Source organism: Lolium perenne, chromosome 4 (assembly GCF_019359855.2).
Source record: "Lolium perenne isolate Kyuss_39 chromosome 4, Kyuss_2.0, whole genome shotgun sequence".
Taxonomy (NCBI): Eukaryota; Viridiplantae; Streptophyta; class Magnoliopsida; order Poales; family Poaceae; genus Lolium; species Lolium perenne.
Window position 1 is genome coordinate 355,144,608 of NC_067247.2, and position 7,799 is coordinate 355,152,406.

General features: G+C 42.0%; 2 long non-coding RNA genes across 2 annotated transcripts; both read left to right on the top strand.

Moving 5' to 3' along the window:
- Positions 1-1,051: 1,051 nt before the first annotated feature.
- On the top strand, positions 1,052-5,229 carry LOC127296916 (uncharacterized). Its single transcript, XR_011743972.1, has 5 exons — positions 1,052-1,733; positions 2,830-3,065; positions 3,553-3,659; positions 3,768-3,895; positions 4,849-5,229. It is a non-coding gene; the product is annotated as an uncharacterized lncRNA (long non-coding RNA).
- A 1,474-nt stretch (positions 5,230-6,703) lies between these two features.
- On the top strand, positions 6,704-7,499 carry LOC139830189 (uncharacterized). Its single transcript, XR_011742214.1, has 3 exons — positions 6,704-6,871; positions 6,974-7,084; positions 7,202-7,499. It is a non-coding gene; the product is annotated as an uncharacterized lncRNA (long non-coding RNA).
- The last annotated feature ends 300 nt before the right edge of the window (positions 7,500-7,799 follow it).

Sequence of the window (7,799 nt, forward strand, 5' to 3'; positions counted from 1 at the left end):
ATATATATATATATATATATATATATATATATATATATATATATATATATATATATATATCTATATATAGAGCCCAACTATTCTCGAACCCCCCTTAAGAGGGGTTCTAGAATAGTTATTCTCGAACCCCCCGTTCGCCCGAACCGAGTCGAACGAAACCAGGCCCGAGAAAATCTTCCGACCCCAGCCGTGCGTGTGAACTCCTCCCACCCGTGCGTGCAGATAGGTACCCGAATCCCGCCCCACCTTCTTCCCCGGCAGCGGCGCCGAAACCCCGCCCGCCTTCTTCCCGGCGGTAGCACCGCATCTGCGACCCACCTTGTAACCCCTACCGGCAGCGCACCGCACCCTTCACTGGCGGGCAGCCTGCAGCCCCGCCCCATCTTCTTCACTGGCGGCAATTGCTTCCGAGCCCACCTTCTTCCTCGATGGCGCCCAAATCCGGCCGGCATCCTTCCTCGGTAGTGGCTCGCATCCTCCCCTGCTCCACCTCCCAAGCCTCCCCGCGCACCTCCACGGATCCACCTCCTCCACCGCGCAGCCCCACCAGATCCCGACTGCCGCCACCACCGGCCTAGAGATCCACCGCACAGGCTTCCCAGTTCCCACCCAGCGGAGCCAGCACGCCCGCCCCGCCCGCCCCAAGGTAACCGCCCTCTCCGATCCCAACCCTCTCCGTGCGCCGCCTTCTGATTCGGCTCCGCCCGCAGATCTTTCCGGAACCGTGCTAGGGGCTTCGTGGTAGGGCTGATCGAGGTTGCTTCTGCGGCCGGTGGGTCGGGGGATAGAGAATCGAGGCCCGATTTTGCTGTGGTGAGTTTATACCTCTGACGGGATCTGCAGGTGCTGGTGGAGAGCGCCTTTCAGAAAAAAAAAAGGGATGTGGTTGCACCTGTGTGTAGTTGCCAAGTCCACTGCTAAGTAGGGGTTTGTTGTGTAATTTGTGCTTTTTTTATGATGTTGACCTCGATTGCTTGTGCAAAGAGGTGTGTGGAACAAGCGAGTATTTATGTTAGTGCGCTACTGGGGAGAATCAGCGTTATCTCCTACAGATGGATAGGATATATGATGTAGCATCCATGATCACATTACGACTTGTTACTCATAATAACCTTGACATTCTGTTTTAACATCTTCTACGCTGAGCTGTGTGAATAGATACCGCTGCCACTTCACGAGTCTAACAAATTCACATATCATCGTTGCAGGTGTTTGGCTCGGTGCCCTCCAGCTCCGTGTTGTTCCACAGCCTGCTGAAAGCATCAAAAACCAGGTGCCAACCATGGACGAATCAATGGCGGATTCCATGGTCGCAAGCTTCTGGGGGCCTGTGACGTCAACCATGGAGCTGTGCGAGGAGAACTACGCGCGCTCGTCGTATATCGCGGAATTCGACAACACTCTCTCTAATGCTCCGTGCATTCTCCTGGCGCTCATTGGACTCGTGAATGCCCTCCGCCAGCGTTTCGAGAAACGGTTCAGTGTGCTGCACATATCCACCTCCTTCACCCGCCGATGCGGCCGCCGGCGTGCCTCCTGTGCTGCAATCGAAGGAGGTTGGCCTCTACTTCTTCCTCCTGCAGGGCACGACCAAGCTCTTGACCAATATAGGCTCCCACGGGAGCTGCTCTGCACCTTCTGGACTCTCCGCTCCGGATCTCCCCGAGCACCGCTCCTGACCAGGCACAGCAACCTCGAGCGGCGACGCCTGTGGGAGAACTACTCCGGTCATGGTAGATCTCCCACTCTCTGTTACCAGTCGTGGTTAATTTTTTTTAGCTTTGCTAGTACCGTCGAGATGGTCATCTAGGACAAAGTTCAGATGATGGAAAGTGAAGGTTCATCTGACAATTTCTTGTAATTTAGTTCGGTCCACCAAAAGAGCATGATGGGAGTCGTAATTTACTATGCCTTGATTGATCTATGTGAATTGCACCTCTGTAGGCAAGCCCATGACAAATTTGATGACTAGAATTTCTAGGTTAAACTAATGCCCATGATGCATGAATGTTGATGCTTCGGGGTAGTAGGACAAATAAGAAGCTCACATTATTCTCATCGGCAAAATCACTTTTTTTTTGTTTTCTTAGAGTTTGTCTTATGTTAGACAGTTTTATTTAAAATCACACGCCGAATAGGCAGTCTACTTTTATATACTGGTGAAGTTCAATTAGTTCAAGAGGAGGTTTCACTTTTTTTGACAAAAAAGTTTAGTTCATAAGCGCAGAAAAAATAATTCAGATTTACCTATCACGAATGCTCACTTATTTTTATCCTGGAAGTTCATCTCCCCTCCTTGACTTCCACGTGATAGTTAACAATCATCTCGGTGTTTTGTATTTGTCCCACTGTGGTTCAGTTTGATGTTGGGATTTTGTACACAGGTTCTAGGCACATTTGTCCATCTGAAAGTTCAGTTTCGTATTACCAGGAAGTTCATCTTTTTTGATTAAACGAGTTTTAGGTAGAAACAATTTGATCTCACTTTCAAAAGGAGTACAATTTACGATGAAAAAGAAAGTACACTTGCCAAGCTATAGCGGTTTGTTTGCGGAAAAGCTGAAGGCCACTTCATAAGAACTTGCTTTTATGTCTAAAATGAAGAACTATATTTCTAGAATGATTTCCAGCGGAATATGTTGGTCTCTGTTGACACTCCTAGTTTACAATGAAATACATATATTTGTTGTTAAGAGTTGCTGAGAGAAATATTTAATAGAAGTTCGTATCTTTCTATTGATATATTCATTTTCATATTTTCGGGAGTTCATTTCGTTTGGTGAATATATCATTTTTAAACATGTTGAAAGTTCACATATAAACATGCAGGAGTTCGCCAATGACGCTGCCGGCGGCAGAAGTTCAGAGATACGTGCATGCGGAGTTCACAGATGGGCTGTGTGGTGCTTTTGATGATGCTGCCTGTGTTTGTCATGTGCACGCCGGCACCGCTAGTCCCGTCGTTGGCTAGGCAGGGCACTGCTCGACTCTGTGGACCTTCTCTGGGTCCAGCAGAGCAAACACTTGCTGCAGGTGGGTACCAGACACACCCTGTCCAGCGGCAGGTAAGAGAGCCACTTGCTGTTATTATTATTAACACTGGAAAATGTCTCAGTGCTCCTACTAATTTATGGTTGATGCTTTGTTCAGAGATCATTGATGTTGATTGTCTGCTATTTAATAGAGAAACTAATAGAAAATGTTTGTCTAGAAGTGCACTCTAGAGGGTTTGTTCACTAAAAAGGAAAAGTTCACTTCATAAAAAATCTTTTATGCCAGAAAGAAGAGCTATATTTCTGGAATGATTTCCATTAAAATATACTTGTCTGTGTTGACACTCGTAATTTACAAAAATTGGCTCTGGAAATAGCTAAAGAAGTTCACTCTTTGTTCCGGTTAAGTGCATGAAAACAGAAGTTCACTCTTGTTAAAATTCTCGTCCATATACATTAGTTCATGTTTTTTTCTTTTTGTACAAGAACTAGGATGATGATGTAGTGTACCATGTGATATCTGAACTTCTAAAGATCCAATTCCCCTCAATCTTGGCAGGGGATCACAGGGAGAGGGAAGAGGGCCTGCCAAGTTCAGATTTTATTCTCACGAAGTTCACCAGCTCCTGGAGCCTCTTGTCAATGATAACCTGCTGTTGCATTGCAGTTCAGTTTCTTTCTCTATTCAAGTTCAGCTTCATATTGTCTTGAAGTTCAGGTTATCCATGTATAAGTTCAAGATTTATTGATCACCAGTATTTTTATTGTCCATAGGCATGTTGCAGCCCACCAGGAAGTTCGCCATGCGGGCGTCGGGAGTCAACACGTCTTTGAACTGTGAAGGGATAGCTGGACTCCCTGAGTTGCCTCTGAACTCCTCCTCGCCGCCGTGTTCTGAGAAGGTAGGTGGAATTTGTGCCCTACATGTAATATCCGCCATGTAAAATACTAAAAATGGTGATGCAATCACTAAAAAAATTCACTTAGCCTAGGGACGAAGTTCACACTCTGTTTTCGCAGAGTTCGCTTCGTCCATGTTGGTTTTAGTCAAAACACACAATGTATTGCAGCTTAAATAAAAAAACCAACAAAGAGCGAAGTTCAAGTTTATAAATTGAAGTGAAGTTTGGTCTACCATTTGTGTCATACTGAACTTGAGTATCCATGCTTCTGAACTACCATTAGATTAGAGATAATGATGTGTACCCATGTTTGGCTGCAATGTTCAATCTTTTTTTGGAAGTTCACAAAATTCTTTCAGGAAGCTCACTTGGTTCTTGCGCGCAGTTCTTTTTTAATATCAAAAGTAATGTTCAATCTACTTTTTTAATATCAAAGCTCACTTAGTAGTGATGATCCTCATCTAAATGCATGATATGAAGTTCAGTATTTCCTTGCCGTGAAGTCCACTTTCATTTCAAAACGTACCCTCTGAAAGTTCAGTTAACCGTGTTATAAAAGAAACCATTGCTAGGTAGTGGGTAGTTCACAACATCTGTACTGGGGATTCATTCTTGCTAGTATGTATGTGCTGATGCGTTTCTGACTATATAAAAAGGTAGAAGTCAAGTTTGCTTACAAAGAAAGTTTATGTTTCATTTTGTAGAAGTTCACTACTTCTTGCTGTGATTTCTTTCTGCTGGTGAAAGCTTCTCCAAAAGTTCATTCTCAGCTCATCTAGAAAAATTAGCATCTACTTATACACATAAAAATCAATTCATGTTTGGTTTATTTCCTATTTGCTACAGAGAAGTTCACTTATTTTTTTCCGGAAAGTTCACTCTTCTCCAGTTAGCTATGTGTATGGATGTTCGCTCTATTCTGATCTGGAGTTCACTCTTTTATTTTTTTGAAGTTCGGTTGGCCTTGTCTTTACGGCGAAGGAGGGAGGTCACGTTCCTGTTAAAAAGGAGAGGGGAAAATGGCAGTGATACACTTGTTTATTTTAAACAGTTGGTGCACTTGATATGGAGTTCACTGGGTGATCGAAGCTAGCATGAAGTTTACTTATACTACTTTGTGGAGTTCACTTCTCCTATTCGTGATGTTCATGTATCCTGATGCTTCACTTTAGATTTTCCCTACTAGATGGATTTTCATTTGAGTCTGCTAGATGAATTATTTCCGAAGTTCACTTCCAATGTTTGTGTTGCGGGGTGGATAATTTCTGTATATAAACTATGTGTTAAGTTAACTGTTATGTATCTGGTGGAGTAGTACACTTATTTGTGAAAAAGATGTGCAGCCTCCGTATGAAAAGTTTATTTCTTTGACATGAAGTTTGTGCATCGAGTAAACGTGTAGCAACTAGGTGCTACTTCTACTGAACCTTAAGACTGGTTTTGAACTGCTAACCTGGATGTGTACGTTTGTGATTTCAATTTTACAAATTTCGTTTTCGCACAGATTAATAAAGTTGTGTAAAATGTGTTGCAGCACACGGGCAGTGCATTCACTTGTCTTTTGTCAATATTATATTTCAACGCGGAGGATGTTCATCACGCACATGCTGGAAATTTGTTTTTGTTAACATTCACTTTTTTACGGAGCGAAAGTTCACTTTGAACCAAGTTCAATTTAAACATGCCTGAAACTTTTATACCGCGATGGGAAATTCATTAATAGATATCGGGAAGTTCACTTTCATATTCGAGCAGCTCACACACTTGTGGGCGGAAATCACACACATAGAAACCATCCGTACGACTACCGATTGCGTAAATCAAACAACTCCACGTACAATTAGCACTAGTATAACTCTATTAATACTCTAACATACCGCAATGCCACACCTAATCAATCTAGATGAGCCAATTTCGAAATGTTCTCGTGTCGACGTTATTTTCACTTTTATGTATTTCTAAAATTAAACTAAAATTATTTAAAATTTGGAAAAACATTCAACATGACAAAGATGCACCTAATCAATATCTTTTCAACGCAATATCATTTGGTACATTCCGACAAGTGGTTCGGAAATAATCCACAAAAAACAGTTCGAAAAACCGAGAAGCTCGAAAAGAGCAATCACGTATTTTCAAATCTGCTCTTAAACTGTAAAGAATTTATAAAAATGGTCTTCATGAGAAATGTGCGCCTATTCATCAGCTTTCCAACGTCATATCATACGCATCAATCTGATAAACGGTTTGAAAACTAGAACCCCAGAACTGCACAAAAAAAGATAAATCCGCGAAAATGTTGTTTTATATATTTAAAATTAGTTTTAAACAATACAGAATTTGGGAAAACAATGAACACAAAAAAGTTGCGAAATTTCCGTACGAATCCAACGGTATATTGTACGCATCAATCCGATAAGCGGTATGAAAATCAACATGAAAATAGTATCCGCACGGACATGGAATTCTGGTATTCCGTCGAGAAGTTCACTTGGAAATATTCAGAAGTTCACAAGTGCTTCCAGAGAAGTTCAGATACGACGAAAGTTCGCTATATTTTTTGAAGTTCACTTCAGACTAGACTCAAGTTTCGGAAGTTCGCCCTGTACAATATTGCAGTCCGTCGGGAAGTTCAGATCTAGGGAAGAAGAAGTTCAGATCCATGTACCGGGAAGTTCAGAAAGGGTTCGAGAATAGTTATTCTCGAACCGGTTCGAGAATAGCAGACCTATATATATATATATATATATATATATATATATATATTGTCCTAACTATCTTGTTGTGTACGCTATTATGCAGAATGAAGAAGCGGGAAATGCGAATAAGGAACATCCATGATGTTGGGTTCATTGACCCACAAATCGTTAATTCATATGTGTTAGAACACCACCCCGCCGACGTGGAGGATGACCTGTGGCGGTTTATTAGAAAACAGAAACTCAAAAGTGATATTCTATTTCCTTACCATTTTGGGTGAGTGTTTCTGTCTTGAGCACATTCTCTTTTGTTTACTCCATACATGGTATGTGGCTAATCGATGAGTTATGCATGACTGTGCATGTATCGTGTCCGCAGGTTCCACTGGATTCTTATGGTAATTCAATTTCAGACCTCCTCAGTTCTCGTCCACGACTCTCTGAATATGGATCCGGCGCTTTGGGCCGACATGAGAAAAATGATGCAAAAGTAATTATTTTCATTCATTTGCGCTCTATATCGATCGGCCTATTTCGTTCATCATTTCCTAATATCAAGTAACTAATTAATAACTCTCTTGTTCATTTAATTTTCTTTGCCTCGTAGGGTTTGGAGACGGTTCGTAGATACCAAGGTCGGTGAATTCAAAAAAGAGCTACATTTTAAAATGGCAGTGCGGACGACTGGGGATATTCAGCCACCGGGGACCAATCTATGTGGATACTATGTTTGTGAGAGGATCCGGAGATACTGCAATGAGCGGGACCAGAAGTGTGAGAACAACATCCTGAGGAATAACCTCCGGAAGACGCTTAGTCCAGAAGCTCGCTTCCGACCACTTCAAGAGGAACTAGCTGGATGGTTGGCGAGGGAAGTCATCGATCCTAGAGGAGAACACCATTACGATGACGGCACTAAATTATGGATGGAAACTTGTTCAAAATTGTATATGGTCATCCGATATTGAATATATATTGTATATGGTCATCCGATATTGAATATATATTGTATATTCCTCTTAAATTCTTTTTGGTTCTAATTTCAAATTTGATTGAAATTGTACATTCATATGCATGTATGTAGTACCGTAGAATATGTGAAACTCCTTCAAAATTAAAACCCAAAAGAAATAAAACAATACAAATTAAAAAGAAACCAGATTTAGGGGGAGGGGGGCTAAACCCTAAACCCTGCGGAGGCCTTT